At 46.3% G+C, this 16,448-nt stretch overlaps 1 pseudogene; it reads right to left on the bottom strand.

Annotated features, from left to right (window-relative positions):
• Positions 1 to 410: 410 nt before the first annotated feature.
• LOC103209349 lies at positions 411 to 1,519 on the bottom strand (annotated as a pseudogene).
• Between the last annotated feature and the right edge of the window lie 14,929 nt (positions 1,520 to 16,448).

The following is a 16,448-nucleotide window of genomic DNA, read 5'->3' as shown; positions in this document are numbered from 1 at the left end:
GAAGACCTTAGTATTGCTTGCCTCATTTACTGGGAAGTATCAGTTAGGAAGTGGCCTTCAGGGACACTTAGAGAATTACAACACTAGTACACAAGTCAAGTCTTACACACTTAACATTTGCTTGTTGAAAGCAATGCCATAAAATCAAATAAAATTTAACATGTTTTACTTTTTTTCCTCACAAGAACAGAAAACTTACGGAGGAGAACTTAACAGGAAATTTTTAAAAAGTAACAACAATTTTTTCCTTTTAATAGTCCTTGGGGTAGTTATGACAGAATAGGCTCCACTTTTTGTTTGTTTCTTTGAACAGGGATTTTGGTCCAAAGTTTTGTTTGTTAGTTTTAGTATCTGCCTCTGCCTGCCCCTCTATCAGATCAGCTTCCTCCACAGCCACCACCTCTTGGTGCTCAGTGGCTTGAACTGCTGTAGGAATCACGTGGAGGAGAGTACCCCCTTTCCATAAAAGGGGGACACCCTCTTTCTTGTCTGCCAATCCGGTCACGACCACTTGAGTAGAGATCACTTCGGCTGCTTGAGTAACTGTCTCGACTTCCACCATATCCGTCACGTGAGCTGCTGTAATCATCATAGTGACTGCTTCCACCATAAGATGGTGGGGGCCCTCGTGTGGGTGGAGCACTATGTGAATTACGGTAGCTCTCATAGGAGTCTCTATAGCAGCCCCCACTAGGATGGTCTGAATAGTCAAGATCCCGACCGTGGCCATCGCTATCACTATACCCTCTGCAAGGACAGTCATCACGTGAACTGGAATGACCATAGTCACGGTATGTGTAATCTCTTGGTGGCAGTGCATAATCTCTCGTGTGATGAGAACTCAGGGAATCTCTGCTTGAATAGCTGTCTTTAGTAGAACATCCATCATCTCTTGGGGACAAATATACGTCCCTACGAGAAGGCAAGCGTTCCCTTTGTGGTGGGCCTGCGTAACTATCTCTTCCACGTGACACAGGAGCTCGACCTCCCACTCCACTGCTCCTGCAAACTGGTCCTGAAGGGGCTGGTCTTTCAGGAGGAGGACGTCCACTTCTGGTGGTGGTCCTCTTTCTACCGGAAGTGGTCCCCTCGAAGAACTCATGTTAAAATTCATGGAATAGCCACCATCATCCATGTGTCCCCCCAGGTGAAGAAGGTCCCCTGGTTCCTCCACTTCCTCCTCTTCCACCTCTAAGACCCCTTGGAAGGCCTCTGCTTCTCGGAGGTGAAGGGAGTCCATGTGTACCACTTTCAATTGTTGGTTTAGTGGCTTGTTCCACCTTGATGGCTTTTCCAGCTAAGGACTTTCATTCATATCTCTGGCTGCATCTTTGGCATCTGCCAGGCTTTCAAAGGTGACAAAAGTAAATCCTCTCAATTTGTTTGTTTCACGGTCTTTCATCAAGGGCACTTCCACAAACCGTCCATATTTGCCAAGCACTACTTCAAGCGCCTTCGCGTTGGTTTCAGTACTGAGCCCACCAATGAAGAGCTTTCCTAGACCATGGGCTTCAACCATTTTTCCTCCTGGGGAGATTATCAGGCTCCGTGCTCACCCCACCGCAAAGGTTACTGTCTATCTGCTAGAGAGATGACGACCTTGGTTTCAAGCTCCTATGAGCTTGGTGACAGGCGTTCCGCGGCGGCTCAGCACGAGGGCTCACTGTCGGCTCAGAGAATGCGAGACGGAGCAGCTAGCAGTGCTGCACAACACACACCAGTGATTTTTCTGACAAACGTGCAAAGGAGACACGGTGAAGAAAGTAAGATTGTTTTTAAACTACATAAATATTTACTATTTTTACAAACTAAAAGTGTCAGAAGCTCAACAAAAGAGAAAGGACAACAGAGAGGAATGTAACATACATAACAGACAGGTGGCTGGGGCCTTTCATTCATCACGCTGTTGCTCCATGCTCCCCAATTGGTTCCAACCCACAGCTACCCTATGGGACAGAGTAGAACTGCCCCCCGGGGTTTCCTAGGCTGTAACCTTTACAGGTGCAGTTTTCCGTGTCTTTTCTTCCGTGGGGCTATCGGTGGGTTCTCGAACTGCTGAGCACTTAACTGTTGCCCCACCTGGGCTCCTTCATTTACAATAAACTTGTGCAAATTTAAAAGACAAATAACTTAAAAGAAAGCAAGAAAAAGCACAGGAAGAAACTGTTCTCAGAAAAAGACTTGAACGCGTCCACTGAACACATGAAAGGAGGTTCATCTTTATTCATGATGCATGAAATTCCCATCAAACCCACAGTGGAGATGTGTTTTCACACCTCAGATGTCCTGCGGTTGAAGACTTTGCCAAGATGAGCAGAGGTAGGCATTCTCTCCCCCTGTGGGGGAAATGTACACTGAAAACACAAAAATAAAGTGGTACTGGGAGAATTGTCAGCACAGGCAGTCCACGGAAGCCAGGAACCCCAGCTCTGAGCAAGGCCCTGTCACAGGAAACCACCTGAAAAGAGATTCTGCAGTACCTCAGCAGAAGACACTTAAGTTTACTTTGGGTTTATCTTCAGAAATAAATAAAGACTGAAATGATTCTATGTTACATTGTATTTGACAAAGTGAAGTTTACAATGCAAACTTGTCCTTGTTCTTCAAAGAAACAATAAGGGAAGCAAATCTTGGTGATGGGCGTTTGAGTGTGAATTTTAGATAAATGTCAGGATGGTACCACGAGAAATCTGTTCTGTCATCTCAGAGGAGGAATATAAAGAGCTTAGGTTTTATGAAATATTCAAGAGCTTCGTCAATTGTCCCACGGGCACTTTGGGACCCAGACATCTCCTTCGTGCTCTTTCACCACCCCTGCCATGTCACTGAGGAGCCCCAGTAGGGCACTCGGCCCCTAACCAAAAGGCTGGTGGATCTAACCCACCCAGGGACACTTAGGAATCTGCTTCCATAAAGATTAAAACCTAAACCTGTTGCCATCGACTCACAAGACCCTAGAGAACAGAGCAGAACTGTCTCCTGGTGTTTCCAAGGCTGCAATGATTTGGAAGCCAATTATTACATGGTTGGTGGGTTCGAGCCAACGGCCGTTAGCTTAGCAGCTGAGCACCACCTGGGGTCCTCTTCCATAAAGATTCCACCCTAGGGAATCCTGAGGGGCAGCTCCACTCCTTCAGTCACATGGAGTCACTGTGACTCTGAATCAACTCATAGGCACACACTTGCACCACCAAATCCTTGGTCCCTGAGTGGGCGAGACCAGAAAACTAGGAACTGAAGCCTTGTTCTTCAAATGCCCCCAGAAGTGCCCAGAAGAAAGGCCTAACAGGAGACTTCCAAAACTTCCCTCCTGAAAATCCTGTGGACACACTCTGCCGACACGCACGCAAGGCAAGGCCGCCGCGAGTGGGAGGCAACTCAGGAGCAGCTGCTCGGTCCAGGGCTGTTTCCTTTGTTTGTTTGGATTCTTGCTTCCTTTTTTTTTTTCACCAGCTCCCATATTTGTTAATTTGTGCTTTCTTCCACTGTTAGTTAACTCTTTCAAGTCCTCACCTGTGGGCCTCTGGCCATCTCCAGTATCACTTCCACTTCCATCACCATCATTAAGTCTTGGCTTCTTGAAAGATTTGAGATTTCACTCCACGCTTGATTTGCACTCTTGTTGCCCTCACTCAATGGTCCACCTTTCAAACTCTCTGCCTTCTGCCTGTTCTTGCAGGTGTGCCGTTCAGTTCTTGCACGTTTTATTTCTAGACTGAAGTCAGTGCTCCAGTCCTCTCTCATCCTTCCCAGCACCTTGTCTCCTTGCCATGAGTCACACCCCTCCTAGTTTTAAAGCTTACAGCCCATCCATGCTAGTCCAGACATGGAGACTGCCCTGGGACCGTGGTGGTGCAGGGGGCTTCTGCTTGCCCACAGAGGGTGTCCTGTCTTTGCACATTGACGACGGGCCAGGGGCCACTCTCTGGGCAACCTCTGAGGCCTGGCAGTAGGTGTGTAATGACAGAGAGGAACTACATTTCCCGTAGTCACAGTCCGTGAGCCCCAAGTGCCTGGCATCCTTAAAAAAGCATCAGCTTGACTGACTGTAGATTAGAAGCAACATGCAAGTTCAAGTCATAAACCTTCGACAGATTTTTCAGGTTTGGACTCTCAAAGGCATTTACCCAGCCTCTGCCCAGAACAAGAGCCAATTAGGACAAATGTCCTTGCTGTCTGCTTTGCAGGCAAGAATTCTTCCTCCACAGCTTCCCCTTTGACTAAGTGTGTAGCTTTGAGACTCTCAGCTGTTCGTCCTGACTCTCACTGGTCTTCTCACTTTGGGTCCTGTCTCCAGTGTTGTTGTTAAAAACCCAAACTCCAAGTTATTGTCATCAACAGATGCCTTCATGGGCAACCGAGACCTTTTGTGCTGGCTTTAATGTTTTCCAGTTATTTTTCAGCCAGTTATTTTCTTACCACACTTTGAGCAAAGACGAGTGTTTAAAAGCCTTTATTTGATACATGATCCATCACCCTGAGGTGGATCGCAGCAGGATGCTGAGTTCATTGTAGAGCTATCAACAGAGCTCTCTCCCATCTACAGATTTTAAATTTTGCTTTTCATCCACGGGATGCTGTTTTGAAGTATGGTATGAAATAATGCCATAATATTATTTTTTCTGTGTTGATAACATATTGTCCCTATACCATTTATTGGAAAACATGTATATTTGTCTAATTGAGGTTCTACTACCTCTACCACATATCTTTGGTCTATTACTGGGCCATTCCCTGGAGACGGATATCATGCTTGGTAAAGTGGAGGGTCAACAAAAAAGGGGAATACCCCCGATGACATGGATTGACACAGAGGCTACAACGATGGGCTCAGGTGTAGCAGGGATCATTAGGCTCACACAGGACCAGGCAGTGTTTTGTTCTGTTACACGTGGGGTCGCTGTGAGTCAGAGATGACTCGATGGCACCTAACAACAACAACAACAATTACTGGCCTATTTCCTGGCATTGCTTTATTGATCTGTCATTGCCTTCTCAATGCATTGTCTCAATTCCAGAACTCTGCAATAGGTATTGGCATATGGCAGGACAAGCCCCCTATCTTTTGCTTCACAACTAACTCAATTATTCCTTGCCCTTTTCTCTTCTAAATGAACATGAGAATAAATTTGTCATGCTCATGAAAAAATACCACTATGATTTTGACTAGAATTACATTTAACTTATAGAATAATTTTAGGATAACTGAGTTATTTACACTAATAAGGCTTTCAATCCCTAAATACATCAATTTGTTGACTCCAATCTGTATGTGTATCATTTGGAGTTGGTAGTCTTCTCTACAGAGGCCTGGAAAACCTTTGGTACCTTATTTTATTCTGGGGGAAGGAAGTGGACCCTTCTTCCCTAATGCATGCCCTATTGCTTTGGTTATTTTGGAATGCTGTCAATATGCTTTTATTAGTTTGGAATGCTATTGATACACTTTAAAGTTGTATACCTAGAAGTTTTCTTGAGAGTTTTATTTCTTTGATTGTCCATGTGTGTAATCATATCATCTATAAATAAATCTCTTTTTTGTCATTTGGTTTTGCAATTTCTGAGGCTAATTTTCTTTTTCTTGCCTTATTGCATTGGCTTCTATCCACTGATAAGGTTAGGAGAAGCAGTGGGAGCCGGCTCCTAGCCTTGTTCCTAACTTTAAGAGGAGTGCTTTCAAATTCTTATAAGCTACAATTTTAGTTTATATCTCTAACGGGTGTCTGTGGTAGCTAAGGTTGTTGTGAACTTGGCTGGGCCTTGTTGAGTGGCTGGGCACTGGTGGTAGTTATTCCCCATTATGAGACTGGCAATCAACTTCATGGTGGGATGTAACCACAAGCATCTGAGTGTCTACTTTAGGGATGTGGTCTGCTTCCTGTGTATAAGAGAAACTTTGGGATTGATCTCTAGCTTTTTGGCACACTTGAACCCTGTGTGTAGCTGAGTCATTGTTCAGTAGCCTGCCATGTTGTGCCAATCTTGGGACTTCTTCTGCCCTTGAATTCTTGCCATGTTGTTTGGTAACATTAGGACTGTGCCTTTGTACTTTTCAACCTTGGGTTTGTCATTCCCAGCAGCCAGCAGCTGTCTGAGTGAAGAAAAGCCTCCAGCTTCAGTGGGCTGGGAGAAGGAGGCAGAGCTGAAGCCCAAGTTTGAGGGGCTTTCACCCAGCCCCTAGTACCTGGCACTTTGAACTTGGACTTAAAGGCTCCAAACTGTAAGAGAATAAATTCTTGTTGTTAAAGCCATCCCACTGACGGTAGTTCTGTTAGAGGGGCATTAGGGAACCAAACAATGTCCTTCATCAGTTTAAGAACTTCCTTACAATTCCTAGTTTGCAAGTAACGTTTACCTGAATTGATCTCAACTACTTTTAGTACCTTTTCCTAAATCTCTAGGGGTGATACGTTTTTTTAAAAAATGCTAATTTCTCAATGAAGTGAATTGCAGTAATAGAGTCCCTGAAGTCAAACCTTCTTTGGAATCCCAGCCTTGCACGAAGCATGGACTTTGAGGCAGTGGAGGCCGGGCTGCTTCCCTTGCTCCAGCAGGTGGCGATCTAAAGCCCGCCCCCCCATTATATGTAAGAGAAGCCGGGCGTTTCCACAGAGAGCTGTTTCTCCTCTTCCTTCTCCGTCTTTTCTAAGCACTCTTTGACCGTTCTGGGATTAAGAGGAAGGCGGAATGTGAGGAAGAATGGGGGGATAGACGTTCTCACTTAACAGACTTATTGTCAGTCAGCTTTGTGCTCTCCACACCTGCAGGTGTTAAAGCTCCCTGGCTGCTGCAGGAAGTCTCCACACTGAGTGTCTCTTCTCTGCAATTCCCTTAATCATGTGAATATTTTCCAACGCCAGCTAATCCCTCCTTCCTCAGGCCCTAAACATTTGCTGTTCCCCCTCCTTCCTCTACTGAAGTTTTGTTGTTTGTAGTTGTTATTTTTGTTTTTGCTTCCCCAGCAGTTTCTTTATAGGACCTGTGGCAGTTCTTCCCTGGTCGCCTCTGTCCCTCACGTGACCCATGTGTTATTTGCCCAAAGAAATGTTGCAGATGCAAGAAAATCCCGACACAGCCCGCGTGCTAGCGGCCCAGTTCTCATCCTGTGATTTCCAAGGCAGGAGCCAGATACTGCACGCTGGGTTTCTCAGCTACAGGGGAAAAGTGCCAAGCTCCCCGTGTAGCCTCTAGGAAGTACTGCTCAGTAGGTGCTGAGTGGGGCAGTAAGTACAGGGGGAGTTTTAAGGTACTGATGGCTTTCTTCAAAAATCTGCCTCAGAAGTCCTTCAATCTCCACTTCTCTGACCAGATACAGAGTCCATGCTTCATGCAACGTTGGGATTACAAAGAAGGTTTGACTTTAGGGACTCTGTTAGTACAATTCACTTTATTGAGAAATTAGTGTTTGGGTGTTTTTTTTAATTATTATTTTATTTTAAATATATCATCCCTAGAGCTTCAGGAAAAGATACTAAAAGAAGTCAAGATTACAGTTTTGAGGATTGCACAATTCTGAAACGCCTTCATGATGTTCTCACTGTGGAGAGTAAATTTTATGACTAGCTAAAACTGAAACAGGCTCAACATCTTGCTGCCATTCCATTGCATTTTGGAGGATTTCCTCAGCACTGTCCTCCAATTCGCTGCTTCCCACTTTGACTGCATCCAGAAAAGCTAGAGTTCATTGCCTGCAGTGCTTTCTTGCCAGTTTATTCCAACAATTCTTTATTAATTCATCTTTCAAGATTCTCAATTAATTCTTTTTCACACATGCAAGTTCTTTTAGCATTTTGTCTGTTTTTCCATTGTTTTTATTCATTTTTAATATAATTTTACTTTATTATCTCTTTAAACACATGCAACATAGTTATTTTTAACCCATTTGTTTGTCTGCTCTATAAAATGAATTTCACTTGAAGTCAATTTATATTCCAATAGGTTATTTTGTTGGTCATATTTCATAGGATTATATTTTTCCATATATTTCTTGATTTTTACCTTTGAGCCAAATTTGAGTGGGAGAAGATTGGGGCTTGTTTTTTTCTTCATTTCCGCTTTTCTCCCTTACTCTTTCACTCTTTCCTGTATGTATTCTTCTCCCTGGATTTCTCTCTCTCTCTCTCTCTCTCTCTCTCTCTCTCTCTCTCTCTCTCCCCGTCTAGGATGGTTCTTCTGCTCTACCCGTAGGGTTCAATTAGATCTTCATCTGATCATAGGGCCCACCTTACCCTGGCAGTGATATAGAAGACATAGGGCCAGGTCTGAGGTCCATTCATTCAGCAAGGTTGGGGTCAGATCCAAGTTCCACAGTCATGTCTGTGTCCCCTAGTTGTCCTGAACCTTCAGTCCCCTCAAAAGATGTTGTTGAGTTGATTCTGACTCATAGCAACCCTATATGACACAGTAGAACTATCCCAGAGGGTTTGCTAGGCTGTAATAGTTACAAAAGGAACCCTGGTGGCACAACACTTAAGCACTCATTTTCTAACAAAGAGTGGTTTGAACCTACTCAGCAGCTCTTCAGGAGGAAAGATCTGGCTATCTGTTCCCATCAAGATGATGGCCTAGGAAAGCCTATGGGGGCAGTTCTTCTCTATCTCATGGGGGTCCCCACAAGTTGGCATAACTCAAAGACACCCATTAACAACACAATAGCTGTCTTCATGAGGTGAGCTGGGGGTTAGCAGCCAAGCATTTAACCATTGCGCACCAGGACTCCTTCCTCAAACTATGCCCCCCCCCATTTTAAAGCAATTTGTTTCAGTCTTACCTCATGAACTTGGGGGTCCCACACTCCTTGCCCATAAATAATGAGCTGCCTCTGGTGTCAGTCTTCCTTAGAACATCCTGGTCTCCATGATCCAGCAGGTGCTGACCCTGCCCACCTGCACCTGCCCTGAACCCAGAGGCCGTTGCTCCTGCATCTACCACTTTCCCCATCCTGGACCATAGAGAAGCCTCTCCTGCATCTGAGCCTGGCTCTCCTCTGGAGGTGCCTCTGCTCAGATGATATTCAACACATCCTTGTGTGTGGAGCAAAAGCGGTTATTGCAACGTCAACTCGTTATGCTGTCTTGGTAGGAAATCATGTAATTACTCCTAAGTGATAGGATTTTAAGTGATGTTTATTTTTGTCTTTTATTCAGAATTCTTCAAACAAAACAGATTGTTAAGATTATTTCACTAAGTGAAAAATATTTATGTTGTGGCATTAAGTAGACAAGAATAATGTGAAAGTCCTGTGTAATATGTAACAACTGTACCTGTGTTTGTACAAGGATGATGAGTTGTTGTTAGGTGCCGTGAAGTCAATTCTGACTCCAAGACCCCACATACAACATAAGGAAACACTGGTCGGTTCGGCACCATCCTCACAATCCTTGCTATGTTTGAGTCCATCGTTACAGCCACTGTGCCAATGCATCTTCCCGTTTTTTGCTGACCCTCTACTTTTGTAAGCATGATATCCTTCTCCAGGGACTGGTCCCTTCTGACAACATGACAAAAGTAGGTGAAACGAAGTCTGACCATTCTCGCCTCTGAAGAGCATTCCAACAACACTCCTTCCAGAATAAAAAGAGGACTTCAAAAATTGAAGACATTTCACAGGAGGTGTTAGAGGATTTTTGATAAATTTTCCTTTGAGTATCTGACTAAGGGTATAATAATCAAGAAACATAAGAGTTTGGAAAATTGAGGCAATAGCAGATGAAGTAATAATCGCATTCAATGATTAAGCATTTTGGTTTTTATTTTTCTTAAACTGCAAGAAATAGGTCAAGTCTACAGGCAGTTGCGATAGTAATTAGAAGAAACCCAGCATTTATTTGAAAAACCAAAGTAAATAAAAACATTAGCATTTGAAAGAGAATAAGAAATTGCTTTTTAACAAAACTGTAGGTGAAGGTATGTTAGTTTGTTCCAACAAAGGTGTCCAAGGCTGTTTGCAGTGTGACCCAGCCTGAGAAAGAGAGAGACACCAGGTTCTGTGGGAAGTTGAGCCTGGGAGTGAGGGAGCCCAGGGTTAGAAGGGAGTGCAGGATGACAAGAGGCCTCCCTGGAGGAGGGACACCCAGGCAAAGTCTAAAGAGTAGGAGAAAGTATGGCGGGGGCCTGCAGATGACTGAGCCAGTTAGGGAAACACCAATTGTACCTTCTACAATGACAGTAATAAAAGCCCCTGCTTCTGCAGATGGACAGGTTTTTTTTGTTGTTAATTGCTATCAACTCCAACTCATGGTGACCTGTTGTCCAGCAGAACAAACTGTCTGGTCCTACACCAACCTCACTGTCTTTGGCATATCTGAGGCCATTGTTGGAGTGACTGGGTCAATGCATCTTGTGGACAGCTCTCTCTCACAGACCCTATATGTAAGCAAACATGCTGTTCCCAGAAGGCTCGGAGTCACTTAACCAGTGACTCTGGCTCCCAGCCTCCTTACTCCACAGCCAAGCACTGATGCCAGTCTTGCTGACTCTGCTCTGGGTGTTCCCAACAACTACAGGTGCCCTGGGGGACCCGGAATTGGCACCACACCTTTCCAGGACCACTTTCCATACCAGGCCCTGGAGACTGACCCCATGAGTCGGGAGGAGAAGCGGCCACACTGGCCTCCCTCCTTAGGGCCTCCCACTCCCAACAGCATTCAGGGCTAGACAGGGTCTGCAGGTGCAGAGCCCTCTCAGCTGGCAATGGGCCACCTTTCCATGGCATCCATGGTGCCTTGTGGGGCTTGTGTCGCCTCATGGGGAGTTCCAACTGGGAAACTGTGGTTTTGTTGTCAATGGCTTTCAGCCATTGTTTCCATAAAAGGACGTCCTGACCCAAGGAGTGGCCGTTTATTAGGAAGCTGGCCTATTCATCAGTGCTCCAGCTATTGATCTGCGTCCACTCTGGATCGTGAATTGGAAGAAATTAGTTTGACTTCTTTAAGTAAAACCTTACTTTGGGGGTTGTTATGGATTGAATTATATCCCCAAAAAAGTTACATTGAGCCCTAATCTCCACTCCCTGTGAACATGACCTTGTTTGGAACAGGGGTCTTTGAAGAGGCCGTCACTTAGGCTAAACTGAGCTCACACTGGAGTAAGGTGTGTCCTAATCCCATTTGAGTAATGTCCTTATAAAAGAAGAGAAGAGATTCTAAAAGACACACAGGGAAAGACAGACACCATTTGTAGATCGAGCTACACACCAAGGAACAGAAAGAATCAGTCCCCAGAAGCTGGAAGAGACCAGGAAGTTCTTTCCTAGAACCTTTGGAGGGAACACAGCCCCGTCCATGGCCCGACTTTGGACTTCTGACCTTCAGAACTGTAAGACAATACATTTATGTTCTTCTAGGCCACCTGATCTGTGTTGGATTGGGTTCTCTAGAGAAACACAAAAACCAGCAAAGTATATATATATATATTTATAGAGAGAGAAAGAGAGAGAGAGAGAAATTTATCTTAGATAAATGGCTCACAAGCGTGTAGAAGCCGACAAGTTCAAGCTGAAAAGTTCGTCTCTGGAGGGGGATGGGGCCCAGGGCCGTCTGGCTTTCGCACGCACGGCAGAGGAGTTCAAGTCACAAAGTTCGTCTCTGGAGAGAGATGGGGCCCGGAGTCATCTGGTTCCCGTAAGCACAGTAGAGCCGAGAGAATCAAGCTGACACGCAGTGAGCTGGTCGCTGTTCTCAACAAAGAATGAATCCGAAAACCTCCAGGGCGAGCAGCGAGCTGCTCGCTCCAGGAAGTATATAGTCCGGAATGCCGTTCTTCCAGTTTGTCCCTGGGATAGTATTGCAGGTAGGCCACACCCCTGGGGAAACTCCCCCTAGGCCGACCGGCCGCTTAGAACTCAGTCATGTGATTCATCATGGGAACCACCACTCACAACTGGAGTCCAGCCAAGTTGACACATCTTCAGCTATCACATGATCTAAGCTCCTTTGTCATGGAAGCCCTAGGACAGTAATATATGGATCAGACCTAAATCCCAAATTCCAAAATATAACAAGGATTTTTTTTTTTTTTTTAAGTTTCTTTTAAAGCAACACTGAACTGCATGTGGCTAATAAAGGGTGGGATCAGTTTGACTTGATCCTGAAGCTGACACATCTCAGGGAGCTCCAAGGCTGCTAAGACCCCATTCAGGATTCACCATTGTATCTGCTCACGTGCCTGCTCAAGCCCAGGGAAGCCAAAGGAGCCTACTTCTGAAATAGTAGCCACTGAGAGTTCCTGGTGGCACAGTGCCAAAGGCACCTGACTGCTGACCAGAAGGCAGGCAGTTCAAACCCACCAGAAGCTCCACAGAAGGAAGACTGGGCAATCTACTTCTACATTGATGTTGTTGTTGTTAGGTGCGACCCTATGCACAGCAGAACAAAACACCGCCCGGTCCTGTGCCAGCTCCGAGATCCCTGTTATACCTGAGTCCATAGCCGCAGCCACTGTGTCAAACCATCTCATTGAGGGTCTCCCCCCTCTTTCGTCAACCCTCCACCTTACCAAGCATGACATCCTTCTCCAGGGAATAGTCCCTTCTAATAATATGACCAAAGTAGGTGAGATGAAGTCTGGCCATTCTTGTTTCCAAGGAGTATTCCGGCGGTACTTCATCCAGGATGGATTTGTCAGTTCTTTCAGCAATCCATGGTACTTTTTAGCATTTTTCTCCAGCACCACAACTCAAAAGCATCAACTCTTCTTTGGTCTTCCTTATTTATTGTCCAGCTCTCACATGCATATGAAGCAATTCAACATACCATGGCTTGTGTCAGGCACACCCTAGTCCTCAAGGAGACATCTTTGCTCTTCAGCACTTAAACGAGGTCCTTTGCAGCTGATTTGCCCAGTGCTACACATTGTCTGATGTCCTGACTGCTGCTTCCCTGGGTGGTGCTCGGCTGCTAAACAAAAGTTTGCAAGTTTGAGTCCATCTAGAGGCGCCTCAGGAGAAAAATCTGATGATCTGCTTCCATAAAGATTCACAGTCCCTTGGATTGATGTAGGACCAAGGCCTCTGCCATCTCAGCAATGTCACGTCACTGGGGAAAAGGAACCTGGCTCTGCCTGTGCTAGTCAGGGCCCTTTCAGTTGTCAATTGGCCAGAGTCCTGCTGAGATTCCAAGCCTACCTCCCAGAGAGGAGGCTGGACCTAGAAACAGGCAGAGGAAATGGGCTGGGGAAGGAACATATCCACGTTGGATCTAACAATGTGGTGGCCACTTCAGGCCACAGCAGACAATCAATAGCTTAAGCACCAGCCCTGGCTGCCTGTCCTGCCTGTGGCTCATTGGGTCACCTTGAGCCAGCTGCTGTCCCCTCTTGTGCTCAGGGGCCACTGGAAACCCAAGCCAGAGGGCCTCCCGGTCTCCAAACACCTCGCAGCTCTCGAGTTCTGCCACCTCCAGGCGGGCAGGGTGCCGAACCCAAGTTCACGGCCAGATCCAGAGCCACACACACCACAGGTGACCTCCCACTGGCCCTGCAAGCCACAGAATATTCTTCTCAGTGGAGTTTGCGAAGCATTTGTTTAAGACTTTGATTAAGAACCCATTCTCTTAGGACACCCTCCAATGCCCCAATCAGGAATTAAGGTGTTTTATCCTTATCCACAAAGGAAATGAGTTGTAAGTAGAATTCCCTACAATTTAGTCACACAACAAAAATTAATTAGCATTAGTGAATTCCTTTTAATGTAAGGGGAAAAGAAGGATAGAAACTGTGATTTAATGAAAGACTTTGCTCTCAATGCTATTTCCACCATAACAAAGGGACGTTTCTTATTATTCAGAAAGCAGTTGGACTGAGGAGAGAAGGTTCTATAAACAGCCATTAGCATCTTAATTACACGATAATTCAAAAGACAGCTCCCCTGAAAAAAAACTTCTGCGCATAAATCTTTCCGCCTCAAAGTCCGAGAAGTGAAACAGATCCTGCCGAGTGTGTTCCAGGCCCTTGGCGATGAATTAACTGGGTCTTCGTGGTGCAGGCCCGGGATATGTCTTCCCTGATGGATGGCGGCCTAGTAGGCACTGCCCAGCTCCAGAGCGGTCACTCGCTGCAGAGGGCTGTGCACAGGGCAGAAAACATCCATGCACAGGGTGGTGGATGAAACTCCGCACACCCTGAGTTTCAGGGGCTGGGGTGCTGCTGGGCATGCTGCTCAGAGACCACCTGGGTCCTCCTGCTGGCCTGGACCACCTCATGCCGTTCGTGGTCAAGTCCCAGGATCAACGTCTTTGTCATGATCTGAAACTTTCATTACAGGGGAGAGAAAGCCCTCAGGCCCACATCTTCCCTAGGGAGGAATCTGTTTGCAGACAGGTCTGCTTTAGGGACAACAGAGTCCACAGGACTGACGAGTGCCCTGTGTGGTCATTTCACGGCTTCCACCATTGGCTCTGGGGGACATCGTTCTCAGGAAGGGCTTCTGCATCTCCTCATTGTAAGTGAGGTTGTATTTCCTGCTGAGGAGCCCTGACGTGACACAGAGATGCATCACGGCCTCATCACCTCCTTGGTGCCTAGAGCTGTAGAACCGGTCACACACTGGATCCTGGCGCCTCCTGACAGGCCCAGCCCCAGAGCAATGGCACCGTTAGCCAACAGTACTTCCTTCCGAAAATCAAAACCAAAACAAAAAAAACCCGAACAAGCTGCTGTTGCTGTTGCGTGTACTCCAACTCATGGTATCCGGGGTACGCAGGTAGAACTGTGCTCCACAGGTTTTCAGGGGCTGGTTTCTTCCGAAGGTCACCAGGCATTTCTCCCTGGGCCCCTCTGGCGGACATGAATCCCGTCTTTCGGTTAGCAGCAAATCACATTCCCCAGTTAAACCATCCGGGGCTCTTCTTTCCTGATGGCTTCGACAAAAGGCCTGGACTGAGAATATGCAGTGAGGAGAGCCTCACGGGATGACCAGCTAGTTATAAGTCATGTGATCTACATGGGCCTGGACAGGGCATGCGCAGTGAGGAGAGTCCCACCGATTGGCAGTGTAAGTCACATGATCTACATGGGCAAAGAAGAGGGAGGAGCAGTTCTCCTCCCACACTCAGAGAGTCATGTGGGAGTTGGATTTCCAGAAAGGAGGTCTGTGCTGGGAGCAGGAAGGACACACACCTGTGCAGAGTGACAAAGGTGCCTAGCCCCTGAGGGACATTCAGAGCTGCAGCTTTCTTTCTTCCAGTAAAATCTACACAAAATCTGTGTTCCAAATGATTCAAAGCTGCACTGGTTGATAAAAGGGTCGGATCCTCCTGGTCTGCCATCTCCCTCTCTTCTTCCTCATCCTTAGAGACATAGACCCTCCTCCTGAGGCCTCAGGCCCCACCGTCTGGGGTGAAAACAAGAAGTACAAGCTGTCTTAGTCTTCTGCTGCTGCTGTAGCAGAAGTATTACAAGTGAGTTGTTTTAACACGTGGCATTTATTTTCTCACAGGTCAGGGGGCTAGCAGCCCGAATCAGAGCACTTACTCTAGGTCTTTGCTTGCCTCTCTCAGCTTCCAGCAGCCAACAATCCTTGGAGAGCCTGGCTTGTATACTTGTCTGCCTCCACTGTCGTTAGATACCACCTGTCTTCCCTGGGTCTGCTTGCTTGCCTCTGTATCTATGCAACTCCTTATAGACTCAGCAGTGACAAGGTTTAGGACATGCGCTACACCCATATGCCCTTGTTAACACGACATAGAAAAAGCAGTTCCTAACAAAGTCACACCCACAGTACAGGGGGTAGGATTCCAACAATATTCTGGGGCAACTGTGGTAGTTCAGGTTGCTGTCAACTTGGCTGGGCCTGGTTTTGAGCGGCTGGGCAGTGGGACGTAGTTATACCCCATGAGACTGGTAATGAAGCCCCTGGTGAAATCGGCTCTGGGTAGCTGAGCAGCTGTTTCCGGGATGTGCGTGCTCTGCTTCCAGTACATAAGAAGAAGCGTTGAGAAAGGCCTCAAGACCTTTTTGGGACATCTGGATCCTGCATTTGGCTGTCTTCATCCAATGGCCTGCCATGTTGTCTGCCAATCTTGGGACTGTTAAGGGACTTGAATGAGTGGCCGGCCATCTTGCTTGATGATTTTGGGACTATGCCATTTTACTTGGTATCCTTGGTTTGTCAGCCTCACTAGCCAGCTGCTGAAGCCCAAGGTCAAGGGGCCTTCACCCAGCCCCTAGAGTTGGCACTTTGACCTCAGACTTCTAGCCTCTTAAATTGTGAGAGAATAAATCCTTGTTTATTAAAGCCATACACTTGTGCTATTGTCTATTAGAGAAGCACTAGAGAACCAAAACATGGATAGAAGTCAATTCATGACATATATTCTTCCCCCAATCTTTACAAAGAAACTGTGACAGACAGGGAAGAAATTTCACCCAAGGTCACATCCAAAGTCAGTGTTCAGGACAAAGTACATGTCTCAGAGACCCACTTCCTGGACTGGTTCATACTGCAGGTTCCT

This window comes from Orycteropus afer, unplaced genomic scaffold (assembly GCF_000298275.1).
Source record: "Orycteropus afer afer isolate SDZICR_OR568_19922 unplaced genomic scaffold, OryAfe1.0 scaffold00491, whole genome shotgun sequence".
NCBI classification, from domain to species: Eukaryota; Metazoa; Chordata; class Mammalia; order Tubulidentata; family Orycteropodidae; genus Orycteropus; species Orycteropus afer.
The sequence above is the reverse complement of the archived record's forward strand: the minus strand, read 5'-3'. Positions and strand labels throughout refer to the sequence as shown.